The sequence below is a fragment of the Lampetra planeri genome, chromosome 27 (assembly GCF_965212315.1).
Source record: "Lampetra planeri chromosome 27, kcLamPlan1.2.h2, whole genome shotgun sequence".
Lineage (NCBI taxonomy): Eukaryota > Metazoa > Chordata > Hyperoartia > Petromyzontiformes > Petromyzontidae > Lampetra > Lampetra planeri.
Genome location: NC_136133.1, coordinates 8,538,004 through 8,556,402, shown reverse-complemented (window position 1 = coordinate 8,556,402; position 18,399 = coordinate 8,538,004). Strand labels below are relative to the sequence as shown.

Sequence of the window (18,399 nt, the reverse complement as noted above, 5' to 3'; positions counted from 1 at the left end):
CACAACTACACACCGCTACACCACCACCACAGCACACCAAAACACCACTGCAATACACACCGACACAACACTACACTACAGACCGCTACACCACACTGACACACCGCTACACCACCACCACAGCACACCGCTACACACCACTGCAATACACACCGACACACCACTACACTACACCACCACTACACCGCTACACACTGCTAAGGCTATACGCTGGAGTCTTTGTTTGTGTGAGAGTGGGTTACTGCCTGAGCCCAACTTGCGCACGTTGCTTCTTGAGCTGAACTCGATGTCAAAGGCGACTTTGACGAATCCCCATCCATCGACTTTTCTCATCTTGCTTCAATTCACGTTGCGCCTCGACACAAGGCGCCCGACGAGGAATGAACACAATTTGTCCAGAAGAATCGTGCGATGAGATGAGTCGACGAGGATGATGGCACATGGTGAACGTGACGATGCGTGTAATATACGGCGGTGATAGTGGCAGTGGGTGTTTCATGATGATGAGTGCGAGGGATGGGTAGGGATTCTAGATTTGAAGCTTTCGTGACTGCAAGGATTCGTACTCTTTGGTTTTTTCGGTAAAGTCACGTAGGTAAAAAATAAAATAAAATAAATTAAATCACGACGTTTCGGAGGCAACACAAGCTTCCGTCTTCAGGTGGAACCCTTACAGCCAAAATCACTGTAGTAAGTGAAGAGAGCTAATATAGAAACCAGAGAGTATGGGTAGGGAAGTTTTGAAGAGGTACGATGATGATGGTGTTAATGAATAGGGAAAGGGGGGGGAGTTGGAGTAAGTAATGGAAAATCAGTGTTTAATGGCAGAACGATTCATGAAGAGTGAGGCTGATTGACGTGTCGGGGCAGATTGTTCCAGCGTAAGAGGGCCAGAAGCGAGAAGGGAATGGTCATTGGGCACAGGCGGGAGAAGGAGGAGGAACACCAAATAACGTTTCCAGTTCCTTAGATTTTTTGACAATACTGTACTACTGGTTTTTTCCTGAGTGTGTTGTTTTTACATCGTCTATAAATATACGACGTGTGACATTCATTTATTCCTGGAAGGCGAGACGACGAATATGGAAGCGATAGGTGGAGGCGAAGACGGATAGCGAGGTAGGTGACGACGACGATGCCGCGCGGGGTTGCGGTGATGCAAATGAGGTGGTAGTGATGTTAATAATACAGTGAAGTGTCTTCGAAACGAAGACACGGGTGGAGTATAACTGCGCCAACATCAGCGAACAAGGCAGCCAACACCAACGTTGCTCAGAGAGGTAGTCCGTCACACGCTAGACTACTCGCGGTGTGCGTTAAGCGAAAAACACGTGCGTTAAAGCGATGTTAGGCGTGCAGATGCAGGGCAATGGAACGTGCGATAAAACCCATGGGTAACGAGGCACGGCAATGAGTGTGGTGAGTGACTGAGTTTCTTGTGGTCCTCTCTGTTTAGCAGTTTCCACAGTGGCCGGAGTGCAACCGGGCGAGGAACCTGGGAAGCCGGAGTCAGGGAGGAGAAAGTTCGAGCCCAAGTCAAAAACTGCATCCGACCGCCTTCGGAAATCGTCATCGCCTTAACCATCACTGTTTACTACCTCAACGAGCACAGGACCAGAAGCAACGTCGTCTTTTAGAGAAAGGGCATGAGCGTCAACAGTGCGATCCGATTGTCAGTAGCGCATCATATCGAAAACATCGTCATCGTAATTATCATCAACATTTGTATGAAACGTTTTTAACGGTGTGTTGCAATTCTGAGAAAGTTTGGACTCGCAAAGGCAGCTTGAAAAAAAGAAGCTACTACTGCTTAATTTAATACCGATTATATTAACCACTTATTAAGACTTACATTTCTCCAGTGGTGAGGTCCAAGGGTACCAAAGCTACTTTTAACGGGACCCCTCAAAGTCATGGCAAACACAACCAAGACGTTGCAATGCATCGACTATCACGGCTACAACTGCAGCGGGCCGAGCCTGCCGGAGAAAAGCCGACCGATCATCCTCATCATCATCAGCTTCTTCATCGTGGTTACAATCCTCAGCAACATGCTCATCATCAGCTCAGTCATCATCTTCCGGCAGCTGCAGACTCACACCAACATCCTCGCGATGTCCCTCGCCATCTCCGACTTCGGCTTGGGGTCCATAGTGATGCCTCTGCGCATGGTGGGCACCGTCTACAACTGCTGGTACTACGACTACAGCTTCTGCAACGTCTTATATTTCGTCGACTACACCTTATGCACCTCCTCCATCTTCCACCTGAGCTGCATTGCCTTCGACCGCTACGTGGCCATCTGCGACCCGCTGCGCTACGCTCAGCGGATCACGAAACGCACCCTCGTGGCGATGCTGTTCATCTGCTGGTTCGGGGCGGCGTTCTTCACCTCACCAAGCCTGCTGAGCTTCAGCCCCCAGCTCGTTCCCAGCGCCATCAAGAGGGTGGGCTGCCCGGACGACTGTATCTTTAGCGTCGATGTCACCCTGCACTTCTTCTACGGCGCCTGCCCCTACTTCCTGACCATGCTCGTCATCACGGCCATGTACGCGCGCATCTACCACGTGGCGCGCACCCAGGCTCGGCAGATCAAGGCAGCGACCACAAAGGTCCAAAGCCAAGGCCAGCAGAGGGTGAGCAACATGCGACGCGAGCACAACGCCACGGTGACGCTGGGCAGTATCATTGGAGCTTTCTTCCTCTCGTGGTTGCCCTTCTACATCATCGTGCTCGTCTTCCCGTTTGTCGCGGACTGCGACGTCGAGTACGAGGTGGCCACCTGGATGGGCTACATCAGCTCGGCCGTCAACCCACTCCTCTACGCCTCCTTCAACCGCCAGTTCCGCGGCGCCTTCCGCAAGATCCTCAGTCTTCGGATTTTCAGGGCGGGAGAGAGGAACTTTAAGTTGGCCGAATGAAGCGCGGGCTGCGTTTCTCATTGAGATACTCAATCCCTGGGTAACCATGGCCTCTGTGACGATGAAGAAACGTCACTTCCTGTAGTTTTAGACTTCGCTCTAACATTGGTATGATACTGCACTGTTTGCAAGACTACCTGTTCATCTTGTATCTACAGTGGTCTCTCGGTGAACGATATTAATTGGTGCCACGAAAACCATCGTTATTTAAAAATTTCGTTAATCGAATATATGAAATACATGTTAAATGCTTCATTTGCTCCAATACGATCAGAAGTTGACATTTTTCACCCAAAAAACATAGTTTATTATATTTATACATGCAGTGTTAATAAATAAACGTCATAAGAACGTTTTAACAATTTAATATAAACATGGAAAAATAAGTAACAGAGCCTAAAAAGGTGACTACATAGAGCATGACATACCTTAGGCTAAGAAGATGGATGGCTTCAGGAGTTTATGAAGAAGTTGGTGTGGGAGAAAACGTTTTCCTTACTGTCTTGTCTTCGTTCGCATTCATTATAGGGGACATTGTTATTGATCTTATTTAAGTTTTAAGTAAAAAAAACAGACGAAGTATTCAAGAGAGTTGTTTCTATAAGCAACGAACATCCAATATTCAAAAGCTAGCTGTCAGTTGATCTCAAAATGCTCATAAAAGGGCGTCGTCGATTGGCTGAGGTCTGCTGCATCCACTAGGAGCACTCCGATTGGCCGAAATCGGCTTCAGCGTGATATGGTAAACACATATCGTTCCTCGAAAATGTATCAATAACAGAAACAATGGGACCCTATGGGAGGCAAGATGGTTAACCGAAATATCGTTAACCGATAGCATCGATCACCGAGGGACCACTGTAGCTCTGTTAAATTGTTCCCTTAGACCAGTGGTTCTTCACCTGGGGTGCGCGCTTTCGCGGGGTGTGCGAGATGCCCTTTCTGAGAATTCCGTCCATAAATGACGTCACGGACCTAGGGGGGGGGTCAGACATTTGTATCGATGTGTGACGAGGGGGGGGGGGGGTTTGAGAAATGTGACGTCACATTAAAATGCGCAACTTTATATAAATATAGACAACACGTTCTATTTAATTGAAATAGACGTGTTAATGAATGTTTCTCCTACAACATCAGAGTGCAGCGCCACATTAAATACGCACTACAATGACAATAGTTTAAAGCGATTTGAAGCATGTTTTTTTTTGGGGGGGGGGGCAGAGTTCTGTGACTTCATATTTGAGGGGGGGTCTGACTTTTTGTGACATCGTGTGACGAAGGGGGGGGGGGGTCAAAAATCATCCAAAATCGCGGACGTCATTTATGGACGGCAACCAAAGGTAAATCATCGAAAAATGAAGCACGGTCACATAAGTTACAACTACTTTGTTTCATCAAACCTAAGTAGTTCTTAACATCATACACGTTTTAACAATTGAGAAGGTTGCGGTAAAAGGTTAAGAACCACTGCCTCAAACTGTTGTTTCTGCTCTGTGCTCGTAGAGAAACCACTCCACCTTGTGAGCTCTCCAAACCTTGCTTGCACGTGTCACCGGGCCTCGCTGTGTCTCGCACGTATGGCCATGGTCTTACCGAGATCGCAGGAGTGGCTGACGTGACATTTAAACGCTCAAGTTTTGTTGGACCTCTGGAATTGTTTTCCACGATCCCGTGCCGTGTTTCTGCCCTCACACACGCCAGCGTTCAGCTGCGGTGATGTCCATTTAAGTCGGGCACCAACGCAGACCCACAACATGATCACACGGGGCCACGAATCAGCCCTCACCCCCTCTCAATGCTCAACAAGGCTCTCTATATACAACATTCTACCGTTTAATGAAATAACTATCATTGGCATAATCTCCTTTAATACATTATCCCCAATTGCCCATATATCTGCCCACCATGAATGATCTCCAAATATATAAAAGTTGTGATTATGTGACTGTTCAAAATGTTTAGCGTACTTCCCGACATGCAACAAACTTGAAATTTGCCATGTGGGTACTTTCCAGACTGTACACCATGCACAAATCATAAAAATATACTTTGGTATTTTTTTTGGGGGGGGGGGGGGCGCAATAATGCAGATATTTTGCAAGGCAAGTGAGCTGTGACGTCACATCTGTCACGTCACCCGCGCATGCGCAGTGCTTAGCGCGCTGCTCTACGAACTTAGGCGACCCGAGTTTGATTCTAGCTCACGGCCACCGCCGGTGACGACTATTTGAACCGCTCCTGGGCCTCCCCTAGGTAGACTCAGCCTCAAACGAGTAACTGGTGTGGTGTGTGAACATCGCCACTGGGGAGACAAAGGCGGCCGGGCGTGGTAAATCCAAGCCCCGGGCGAAGCCGGGTAGCAAAGCTAGTACAATTATAAATTGCAGTACAGCAAATCCCACTGGTGGCTTTGGCTCTCGTGGTTTCGCACCAAATCGAGGCGCAGTTCGCCGATTGTGGCCCTGTGGGTCGCCAATTCGCGGGTAACCGCGAGATTCCTGCATGCACGGCGTAATTGGACCACTGGCGGTGATGCTGCCACGGAAGAACACACGCAGCACCGTCTTGTCTCCATCTTTACTTCGTCTTGTCTCCATGTTATCTCCGTCTTGTATCCATCTTGTCTCCCACACGGCCCATCACAGGCCCCAGGTCAAGCAGTGGCAGCGAGGTTCAGCCACAAGATGTATTCCTATAGTCGACGGCGTGTCTAAGTATTGTACATTACATAAACATAAATATATAATTCCATACATTTACCGTACAAGTTGTATTTAACACTAGAAAATATTAATATTTTACATTCAAAATGCCCCCTGTTTAATGTCTGGGTTGATGTGTAGTAACGTACAACATGATAGAGTGTTGTCGTATTACGAACCGTTGAACCAAACCCTGTTTCCAATTAAATGTCTTTTGAGATTGTGGATGGCGGATTTGCCAATTGCAGCTATTTTCAAGAACGTAACCCCAGTGATGGTCAAGGCTTTGCTGTGTTAAGTATCACCTACAAGTTTGATGTTCATAATGAATTCCACATCATTAACGAGACGCTAATATCCACATTACAATTGCCCATAATGAAAGTATGAAGACACATTCGGCCATATAACAAACGACACCAAAACCCTATTTAACGGTATGGCAAACAAGGCTAAGCCCAATCATGTGCGCGTTTAACTAGACCCGACTCAGTCCCATCAATGTGCACTAAACTTTGCCTTCAGCCCATTTGCACATTTACCAATATCCCAAAAATGCCCAAGTCCAAACCATATGTTCGTTCCAACTCCGCCACAAACTAATGCTCAACCGTGCACGTGTTCAAGGAGGCCTGAATCCTGTCTTCAGATATCTGCATTTCTCTATTTCTCACTGCAACTACGTGTGTACATCCAAGAATCACGACTTTAAATCACGCAAATGTCTCGCGCTGCCACGAGAGGGAGCTCTAGCGGGGGGGGGGCAGTTGGTCGACCCATTAACTCCCTTACTCATCCACTGACTCACTCACCCGCTCACTCAACCACTCCCACACCCACCCACTCACCCAAACACTCACCCACTCACTCACCCACCCACCCATTAACTCCCTTAATCATCCACTGACTCACTCACCCACTCACTCAGCCACTCACCCACCCATTGAAAACAAAGACAAAGATCCCCCATATACTCTTTAACAGACTGTTGGGGCAAGTGCTGTTAGCGAACACCTGGCCGGAACGGAAAACGAATGGGTGGGTGGCCAGCACCACGCCCGGCCGCCTTTGTCTACCTCGTGGCAATGTTCACACAGCGCACCGTGTACTCGTTTAAGGCTGAGTCTACCTATGGGAGGCCCAGGACTGGTTCAGATAATCGCTACTGATGTTGGCCGTGAGCGGGAATCGAATCCGAGTCGACACGTGCTCGGGGGAACCCGGCACACTCCCCGCATGCAGCGCGGAGCAGATGGACTCCAGTTGCTCACCGCCCTCCACCACCACCCCACTCACCACGACCCTTCTGAGTGGTGGTGGTGGTGGCCACGCTGCACGTGGGCTGGTGGCTGCGATCCGGCACTGACGTGGAGACGGCATCGAGGGGTTGGTGGATCACCGCGTACGGGCGGATGTGCCACTTCCCTCACCCCCACCTCCTCCCTTCTGCCGTGTGGATGGCCGTTTGGGAGGGATCATCCACGTAACCAATCACGTCAACTCAAACTATATATTTTTTTTTATTTTGCCAGGTAAGGGCCCGCTGAGCTGTGTAGCCATTTTCCAGAAGCGACTTGGGCCACAAATGAGAGCTCAACGATTTGGCTCATCACAGCAGTGGCGAAATTCGATAAACGCGTGGCGGTTGATTGTAAGCGTGGAGACAAAAAAATCCAGCCTGGTAAACAGGATGTCATGGATTCGACCTCTACCCTGACGCCTGCTGGGCGGTTTGGAGTCTGCGTGTTCACTCACAGAGACAGATAGACGAAGCGACACAACGAGCTGCCCTCGGCTGACCCCACAAACCCGTGACATCGCTCTCCGTGATGAGCAATACGAAGCCGAGAGCACGGAGCGTGCCTCGTCAATGCCAATTTATCCATGATGAGTTCAAATGTTTAAACATCCCTAAAATATATTCTTGGTTCTTTCGATAAAGTCACGTAGAAGGGAAATACTAAAATAATAAAAATAAAACATAATAAAATACAATTCTCACGACGTTTCGGCCACAACGCAAGCAGCCGTCCTCAGGTGAAGAACAGGTCTGTCGGAAAGACCTTCCACCCCTTACCCAGCTTAAATATACGCTGCCAACCTTGGTGGTGTTCATTCAGACGCTGTCTTTCCGACAGACCTGTTCTTCACCTGAGGACGGCTGCTTGCATTGTGGCCGAAACGTCGTGAGAATTGTATTTGATTGTTTTTTTTATTATTTCCCTTCTACGTGACTTTACCGAAAGAACCAAGAAGATGAATCCCTGCACTCACGAAAGCTTTAAATTAGAAAGATGCCTAAAATAATTTGTGCTTACTGCGCCGGGACCCCCAGGGGGTCTCCGCGAGGGAAGAGGAGGGGGCTGGGTCCTCAGTGGCAGGAGAAACAAGTGTGAAAACTGAGCTCTAATTGAGAATATCATCCAGAGACACCCCCATCCCCTCTCATCCCCCCTCCCTCTAACCCCTCCTCCTACCCCCCCTCCCTCTCTTATTCACACTCCCTCTTACCCCCCACCCCCCCTCTCTTACCTATCACCTCTCTCTCACCCCCCCTTACCCCCCTCCCTCTTACCCCTCCTCCCAACTCTTATTCACACTTCCCCTTACCCCTCTCTCTCACCTACCCCCTCTCTCTCACCCCCCTTCCTCCCCCATACCCCCACTCCCTCTTACTCCCCCCCCTCTTACTCCGCTCTCTCTCACCCCCGCTCCTTCTTACCCCCCTCCCTCTCATCTCCCTCTTACCCTCTCCTCCCTTTCCCCCACGCCCCCACGACCCCATGAGAGCGCGGATGCCCCCTTATATAGAGTACGGACACACACATAGACAGGACACACACAGAGCCAAGACACACACACACAGAGCCAAGACACACACACACAGAGCCAATACATAGCCACGACACACTCCGAACCTGCAACCCCCTTCACCGGTGCCCCCGTGTCACGCGTGGTGAGTAGAGATCTGAACCAGCATCACGATGGATGGTTAAATATCTCGGCCTCGCTGTGCGCTGCGTTGCACCGCTAGTCGAGTAGATAACCTTGCGTTCAATAAACCTTCGGAGCCAGGATGAACGTCCAACTCCAATCGTCATTTATTGATTGTAACAAGGTAAAACTGGTGAGAAAACACAGATACAGCATCTGTTATAATCCGGAAACACCAACACAATGAACACCACAGCATCAGAACATTGTCTTAGATAACAATAGATCCTGGACGGACCAGGCCCCTACATTACCACTGAACAGCTAGACAAGAGCACAAGCTGGTGCGTTGCATACAGGCACATCGTGTATTCATCCCACTGCACCCTAAATGTACAGCATTACACATAACACTAAACCGTGGATGATATGCTTCGTCATCTTTACTCTCAGGAACGCAACATAGGCACAAGTCTGACTCGACCTACTAAATCACAAGTAACATCCACAATAAGGAAAGTCGCAGGCTTCGTTACTAACTAGGCCTCGTATTTACTACAACAACTTAACGGCACCATAAAGGCATTTACATCACTATAACGGTCATTCCAACATTACAACAGCATTGCCAATATTATAGGAATATAAACAACTTACAGACAATGCTTCTTAAGCTCCCACAATGGACAAGTGCGGCTGTGGTCTCACTGAGATGTGATGCGTGCCGCCATCTTGAATTATCAGTAAGATGGCAGAAGCCCGCGTGGTTCACTGAAAATCTAAAATCGTCACTTCCTAGTCACATGACCAAAATTAGCATAAAAAAACAGGAACTTCCTGTGAACGTACGCTCCACATCTGCCGTGATGCAAGACAGGAGCAAAGAATCCATTCTCTGTGGAGAATACAAGATATATAGTCAATGCCAGTGAGTGGACTGCGGTCTGAAAGTCACCGTAAACGTGGACACAATCAGTTAAGATCCGAAATGGTTTATTACGTCCTTCCAATGATTGCTGAGCCAGAATCCATCTTCTTGGTTGAAATTGTCTCTGTTTTTGTATATGTGGATAGCCTCATGAACGAATCTCTCATGGTAGCCAGATGGCTTGCAGAGAACCTCTGTCTTGGAGAAGTGAATGTCATGTGAGCCCACTGAATTGTAAAAGTGATCTGCCACGGCTGAGGTGTTTGTGTGATGTAAGAGAAAAAAGTTTAGCTGGAAGCATATTATAATTTTTGCGACATAGAATTGTAATGTATTACTTACTGTTAGTAGCTCAGCTTATTGGAGAGTATATTTAGTATACTGATGATACTATGTAGTTTTTACTTTAGTTTTTTACGTGGTGGTTTAGTAACAGCAGCTACCTACTATTAACATTCCTTCCCTTTGTTAACGCTACCCCCTATCCCCTCCCTTTGATGCTGCTAATCCTGCATAATGCACGGGCATAATATGATTTTGAAACCCCCCGCCCACCTCCTACGCATCTCCCATAAATATGCTAAATTCCTCTTGATATGCAAATTATTTTGTCAAGGCGCTCTTCTTCCCCCTCCAACCCAGCTTTAATATACGCTCCAAGCTTGGTGGTGTTTCATTCTTCACCTGAGGACGGCTGCTTGCGTTGTAGCCGAAACGTCGTGAGAATTATTTTATTATGTTTTATTTTTGTTATTTTATTATTTCCCTTCTACGTGACTTTACCGAAGGAACCAAGAAGACTGTACTACTGGTTTCTTCCTGAGTGTGTTGTTTTTACATCGTCTATAAATATACGACGTGTGGCAGTCATTTATTCCTGGAAGGCGAGACGACGAATATCGAAACGAAAGGTGGAGGTGAAGACGGATATCGAGATAGGTGACGATGACGATGTCGTGCGCGGAGTTGAGGTGACGCAAATGAGGTGGTAGTGATGTTAATAATACAGTGAAGTGTTTTCGAAACGACGACTCGGGCGGAGACGTCAATCGGAGTATAACTGCGCCAGGATCAGCGAACAAGGCAGCCAACACCGACGCTGCTCAGAGAGGTAGTCCGTCACACGCTAGACTACCCGCGGTGTGCGTTAAGAGAAAAAAAGGTGCGTTAAAGCGAAACCTGTTTAGGCGTGCAGATGCAGGGCAATGAAACGTGCGGTAAAACCCATGGGTAACGAGGCACGGCAATGAGTGTGGTGAGTGAGTGAGTTGCTTGTGGTCCTCTCTGTTTGGCGGTTTCCACATTGGCCGGAGTGCAACCGCGCGAGGAACCTGGGGAGCCAGAGTCAGGGAGGAGAAAGTTCGAGTACGAGTCAAAAACTGCATCCGACCACCTTCGGGAATCGTCATCGCCATCACTGTTTACCACGGAAACGAGCACAGGACCATGAGCATCATCATCTTTAGAGAAAGCGCATCAGCGTCAACAGTGCGATCAGATTGTCAGTTGCGCATCATATCGAAAACATCGTCATCGTAATTATCATCAAGATTTGTATGAAACGTTTTTAACGATGTGTTGAAATTTTGAGAAAGTAATGTAAATGCGATCATAATCCGAGCATAGAAGCAGATACATTCAGGGTACGTTGTTTTAGTCCCGCTTTAGAAAGTCTACGAGCATTTCTTTAGTTAAAGTTTTACTCGCAAAGGCAGCTGGGGAAAAAAAGCTACTACCGCTTAATTAAATACCGATTATATTAACCACTTATTAAGACTTACATTTCTCCAGTGGTGAGGTCAAAGGGTACCAAAGTTACTTTTAATGGGACCCCTCAAAGTCATGGCAAACACAACCAAGACGTTGCAATGAATCGACTAACACGGCCACAACTGCAGCGGGCCGAGCCTGCCGGAGAAAGGCCGACCGATCATCCTCATCATCATCAGCTTCTTCATCGTGGTTACGATCCTCAGCAACCTGCTCATCATCAGCTCAGTCATTATCTTCCGGCAGCTGCAGACTCACACCAACATCCTCGCGATGTCCCTCGCCATCTCCGACTTCGGCTTAGGGTCCATAGTGATGCCTCTGCGCATGGTGGGCACCATCTACAACTGCTGGTACTACGACTACAGCTTCTGCAACGTCTTATATTTCGTCGACTACACCCTCTGCACCTCCTCCATCTTCCACCTGAGCTGCATCGCCTTCGACCACTACGTGGCCATCTGCGACCCACTGTGCTACGCTCAGCGCGTCACCAAACGCACCCTCGTGGCGATGCTGCTCATCTGCTGGTTTGGGGCGGCGCTCTTCACCTCGCCAAGCCTGCTGAGCTTCAGTCCCCAGCTCGTGCCCAGCGCCATCAAGAGGGTGGGCTGCCTGGACGACTGTCTCTTTAGCGTCGACGTCACCCTGCACTTCTTCTACGGTGCCTGCCCCTACTTCCTGACCATGCTCGTCATCACGGCCATGTACGCGCGCATCTACCACGTGGCGCGTACCCAGGCTCGGCAGATCTAGGCAGCGACCACGAAGGTCCAAAGCCAACGCCAGCAGAGGGTGAGCAACATGCGACGCGAGCACAACGCCACGGTGACTCTGGGCAGCATTATTTGAGCTTTCCACCTCTCGTGGTTGCCCTTCTACATCATTGTGCTAGTCTTCCCGTTTGTCGGGGACTGCGACGTCGAGTACGAGGTGGCCACGTGGATGGGCTACATCAGCTCGGCCGTCAACCCACTCCTCTACGCCTCCACAAGATCCTCAGTCTTCGGATTTTCAGGGCGGGAGAGAGGAACTTTAAGTTGTCTGAATGAAGCACGGGTTGCGTTTCTCATTGCGATACTCAATCCCTGGGTAACCATTGCCTCTGTGACGATGAAGAAACGTCACTTCCTGTAGTTTTAGACTTTGCTCTAACATTGGTATGATACCGCACTGTTTGCAAGACTACTTGTCCATCTTGTATCTACAGTGGTCTCTCGGTGAAAGATATTAATTCGTGCCACGAAAACCATCGTTAATTAAAATTTTCGTTAATCGAATATATTAAATACATGTTAAAGGCTTCATTTGTTCCAAGACGATCAGAAGTTGACCTTTTTCATCCTAAAAACATAGTTTATTATGTTTATACATGCAATGTGTATAAATAAACGTCATAAGAACATATTAACGAATTAATATAAACATGGATAAATAAGTAACAGAGCATAAAAAGGTGAATAAATAGGGCATGAAATACAATTACCTAATGCTAAGAAGATGGGTGGCTTAAGGAGTTTATGGAGAAGTTGGGGTGGGAGAATACGTTTTCCGTACTTTCTTGTCTTTGTTCACATTCATTTTAGGGGCCATTGTTATTGATCTTTGTCTTGCCTCACGGCAGATGTGGAGCGTGCGTTCACAGGAAGTTCCTGTTTTTTCATGTTAATGTTGGTCACGTGACCAGGAAGTGACGATGTTAGATTTCCACTGTACCACGCGGGCGTCAGCCATTACACAAATAAGTCAAGATGGCGGCACGCATCGCATCTCAGTGAGACCACAGCCGCACGTGTCCATTGTGGGAGCTTAAGAAGCATTATCTGTAAGTTGTTTATATTCCTATAATATTGGAAATGCTGTTGTAATGTTGGAATGAACGTTATAGCAATGTAAATGCCTTTATGGTGCCGTTAAGTTGTTGTAGTAAATACGAAGCCTAGTTAGTAATGAAGCCTGTGACTTTCCTTATTGTGGATGTTACTTGTGATTTAGTAGGTCGAGTCAGACTTGTGCCTATGTTGCGATCCTGAGAGTGATGACGAAGTATCTCATCCACAGTTTAGTGTTAAGTGTAATGCTGTACATTTGGGGTGCAGTGGGATGAATACACTATGTGCCTGTATGCAACGCACCAGCTTGTGCCTTTGTCTAGTTGTTCAGGGGTAATGTGGGGGCCTGGTCCTTCCAGGATCTATTGTTATCTAAGACAATGTTCTGATGCTGTGGTGTTCATTGTGTTGGTGTTTCCGGATTATAACAGATGCTGTATATGTGTTTTCTCACCAGTTTTACCTGTTACAATCAATAAATGACGATCGGAGTTGGACGGTCATCCTGGCTCCGAGGGTTTATTGAACACATGGTTATCTACTCGACTAGCGGTGCAACGCAGCGCACGGCGAGGCCGAGATAATCTTATTTAACTTTTAAGTAATAAAAAAGACGTGGTGTTCAAGAGAGTTGTTTCCATAAGCAACGAACATCCAATATTCAAAAGCTAGCTGTCAGTTGCTCTCAAAATTCTCATAAAAGGGTGTCGTCGATTGGCTGAGATCTGCTGCATCCACTAGGAGCGCTCCAATTGGCCGAAGTCAGCTTCAGCGTGATTTCGTAAACACATTTCGTTCCTCGAAAATGTATCAATAACAGAAACAATGGGACCCTATGGGAGGCGGATGGTTAACCGAAAAATCGTTAATAGATGGCATCGTAAGCCGAGGGACCACTGTACCTCTGTTAAATTGTTCCCTTAGACCAGTGGTTCTTCACCTGGGGTGCGCGTTTACGCGGGGGGTGCGAGATGCCCTTTCTAAGAAAGGCGTCCATAAATGACGTCACACACCTAGGGGGGGGGGAGGTCAGACATTTGTGACGATGTGTGACGAGGGGGGGGGTTTGAGAAATGTGACGTCACATCAAATGCACAACTTTAAATAAATATAGACAACACGTTCTACTTAATTAAATAGACGTTTAAATAAATGTTTTCTCCTACAACATCAGAGTGCAGCGCCACATTAAATACGCACTACAATGACAATAGTTTAAAGCGATTTGAAGCATGTAAAAAAAATTCGGGGGGTGGGCAGAGTTTTGTGACGTCATTTGAGGGGGGGTCTGACTTTTTGTGACGTCGTGTGACGACGAGGGGGGGGGGGGTCAAAAATCGTCCAAAATCGCGTGCCGTCATTTATGGACGGCCCCAAAGGTAAATCATCGAAAACTACAAATTAAGCACTGTCACGTAAGTTACAACTACTTTGTTTCGTCAAACCTAAGTATTTCATAATATCATACACGTTTTAACAATTGAGAAGGTTGCGGTTAAAGGTTAAGAAGCACTGCCTCACACTGTTGTTTGTGCTCTGTGCTCATATAGAAACCACGCCACCTTGTGAGCTCTCCAAACCTTGCTTGCACGTGTCACCAGGCCTAGCTGTGTCTCGCACTTATGGCCATGGTCTTACCGAGATCGCAGGAGTGGCTGACGTGACATTTAAACGCTCAAGTTTTGTTGGACCTCTGGCATTGTTTTCCCCGATCCAGTGCCGTGTTTCTGCCCTCACACACGCCAGTGTTCAGCTGCTGTGATGTCCATCTAAGTCGGGCACCAACGAAGACCCACAACATGATCACACGAGGCCACGAATCAGCCCTCACCCCCTCTCAATGCTCAACAAGGCTCTCTATATACAACATTCTACCGTTTAATGAAATAACTATCATTGGCATAATCTCCATTCATACATTATCCCCAATTGCCCATATATCTGCCCACCATGTGTCTGTTCAAAATGTTTAGCATACTTCCCGACATGCAACAAACTTGAAATTTGCCATGTGGGTACTTTCCAGAGTATACACCATGCAAAAATAATAAAAATAGACTTTGGTATTTTTTTTTTTGTGGGGGGGCGCCATAATGCAGATATTTTGCATGAGCAGTGCTTGACGCGCTGCGCTACGAACCCGGCGACCCGAGATCGATTCCTGCTCATGGCCACCGCCGGTGACGATTATTTGAACCGCTCCTGGGCCTCCCCTAGGTCGTGTGGTGTGTGAACATCGCCACTGGGGAGACAAAGGCGGCCGGCCGGGCGTGGTGAATCCAAGTCCTGGGCGAAGCCGGGTAGCAAAGCTAGTAAATTATAAATTGCAGTACAGAAAATTCCTCTGGTGGCTTTGGCTCTCGTGGTTTCGCACCAAATCGAGGCGCAGTTCGCCGATCGTGGCCCTGTGGGTCGCGAATTCGCCATTGATCGCGAGATTCCTGCACGCGTGGCAAAATTAAACCACTGGTGGTGATGCTGCCACGGAAGAACACACGGCACCGTCTTGTGTCCATCTTGTCTCTGTCTTGTCTCCATGTTATCTCCGTCGTGTATCCAACTTGTCTCTATCTTGCCTCCATCTTGTCTCCATCTTGCCTCCATCTTGTCTCCATCTTGCCTCCATCTTGTCTCTATCTCCGTCGCGTATCCATCTTGTCTCCCACACGGCCCATCACAGGCCCCAGGTTACGTGGTGGCAGCGAGGTTCAGCCACAAGATTTGTCTCCCTGTAGTTGACGGCGTGTCTAAGTATTGTACACTACGTAAACATAGATATCTCATTAGATACATTTACCGTACAAGTTATATTTAACACTAGAACATATTAATACTTTACGGTCAAAATGCCCCCTGTTTAATGTCTGGGTTGATGTGTAGTAACGTACAACAAGATAGAGTGTTGTCGTATTACGAACCGTTGAACCAAACCCTGTTTCCAATTAAATGTCTTTTGAGTTTGTGGATCGCGGATTTGCCGATTGCAGCTATTTTCAAGAACGTAACCCCAGTGATGGTCAAGGCTTTGCTGTGTTAAGTATCACCTACAAGTTTGATGTTCATAATGAATTGCACCTCGTTAACGAGATGCTCATCTGCACATTACAATCGCCCATAATTAGTATGAAGACACATTCGACCATATAACAACCGACACCAAAACCCTGATTAACGGTATGGCAAACAAGGCTAAGGCCCAATCATGTGCGCGTTTAACTAAGGCCCGACTCAAGCCCATCAATGTGCACTCAACTTTGCCTTCAGCCCATTCGCACATTTACCAATATCCAAAAAATGCCTAAGTCCAAACCATATATACGTTCCAACTCGGCCACAAACTAATGCTCAAGCGTACACGTATACAAGGAGGCCTGAATCCTGTCCGCAGATATCTGCATTTCTCTATTTCTCATTGCAAATACGTGTGGACATCCAGGAATGACGAATTTAAATCACGCAAATGTCTCGTGCTGCCACGAGAGGGAGCTCTAAAGGGGGGCAGTTGGTGGACCCATTCACTCCCTTACGCATCCACTGACTCACTTCCCGCTCACTCAGCCACTCACGCACCCACCCACTCACCCAAACACTCACCCACCCACCCAATAACTCCCTTAATCATCCACTGACTCACTCACCCACTCACTCAGCCACTCACCCACCCATTGAAAACAAAGACAAATATCCCCCATATACTCTTTAACAGACTGTTGGGGCAAGTGCTGTTAGCGAGCACCTATGAGGGCCTGAACGGAAAACGAACGGGTGGGTGGCCAGCACCACGCCCGGCCGCCTTTGTCTCCCAAGTGGCGATGTTCACACACCACACCAGGTATTCGTTTGGTGCTAAGTCTACCTATGGGAGGCCCAGAACCGGTTCAGATAATCGCCACTGATGTTGGCCGTGAGCGGGAATCGAATCCGAGTCGTTGTAACAGCAGGGCCCCGTGCCACGTGTTCGGGGGAACCTGGCACACTCCCCGCATGCAGCGCGCAGCAGTTCGACTCCAGTTGCGGATAGAAACACCATCAACTCCGTATTTGTATAATCTTTATTTTAGAACTTTCGTGACTGCATGAATTATTATTTGGTTCTTTCGGTTAAGTCACGTCTAAAGATAAAATAATAATTTAAATTAAATAATAGAATACGACGTTTTGATTGCAACACAAGCAATCATCATCAGGTATAATGAAATAGCGACATAAAATCTAACCAGAAAACTATAGACAGACATATTAGCAGACAGATATTACCAAGATACATAGCGAGAGCAACACAGGTAACAGAGAGGGGTGATCGTCTCTGTGTGGTGGCCTTAAATAGACAGAGGGGGGGGGCGGAGGCAGAGAGAGGGAGGGGGGTTAGAGAAAAAATTAGCATATCAATTGGTGCTGCAAGAACGATTACACGACAAGCAAGCCTGAAAATCAGGAGAAAGACACACTAAAATTAAATAACCTAGTAAAATATCGAAATGTAATGTAATACAACACAGAGGGTCGGTCAACACACAATTAACGCATAGCCTGGTTGATTACGTATTTCAAAGATTGCTAAGTTAGAATTTGAGTGTGAACATTCTAAAGAGGACACAGGCAGAGAAAACAAGTCGCCAGAGAGAGAGACAAAAGATAAGCTTAAAACTTCCCCGTAGAAGTGGTTCAATCTTAATTTTAGAACTTTCGTGACTGCTGAGCTGTGTAGCCCTTTTCCAGAAGCGACTTGGGCCACAAATGAGAGCTCAACGATTTGGCGCATCACAGCAGTGGCCAAATTCGCTAAACGCGTGACAGTCGATTGTAAGCGTGGAGGCAAACATCCAGCCTGGTAAACAGGAGGTCATGGATTCGACCCCGACCTTGACGCCTGCAGTGCATTTTGGAGTCTGCGTGTTCACTCACAGAGACAGAGAGACAGACGGAGCGACACAACGAGCTGCCCTCAGCTGAACCCACAAACCCGTGACATCGCACTCCGTGATGAGCAAGACGAAGCCGAAAGCACGGAACGTGCCTCGTCAATGCCTATTATCCATGATCAATTCAAATGTTTAAACATCCCTAAAATATCTTCTTGGTTCTTTCGGTAAAGTCACGTAGAAAGGAAATAATAAAATAATAAAAATAAAGATAATAAAATACATTTCTCACGACGTTTCGGCTACAACGTAAGCAGCCGTCGTCAGGTGAAGAACAGGTCTGTCGGAAAGAAAGTGTCTGAATGAGCACTGCTGAGCTTGGCAGCGTATATTTACAGTGAGGGAAAAAAGTATTTGATCCCCTGCTGATTTTGCACGTTTGCCCACTGA

General features: G+C 47.5%; 2 pseudogenes; both read left to right on the top strand.

Moving 5' to 3' along the window:
- Positions 1 to 1,913: 1,913 nt before the first annotated feature.
- LOC144727919 (trace amine-associated receptor 365 pseudogene) lies at positions 1,914 to 2,921 on the top strand (annotated as a pseudogene).
- Positions 2,922 to 11,366: 8,445 nt separating this feature from the next.
- On the top strand, positions 11,367 to 14,694 carry LOC144727918 (trace amine-associated receptor 365 pseudogene; annotated as a pseudogene).
- The last annotated feature ends 3,705 nt before the right edge of the window (positions 14,695 to 18,399 follow it).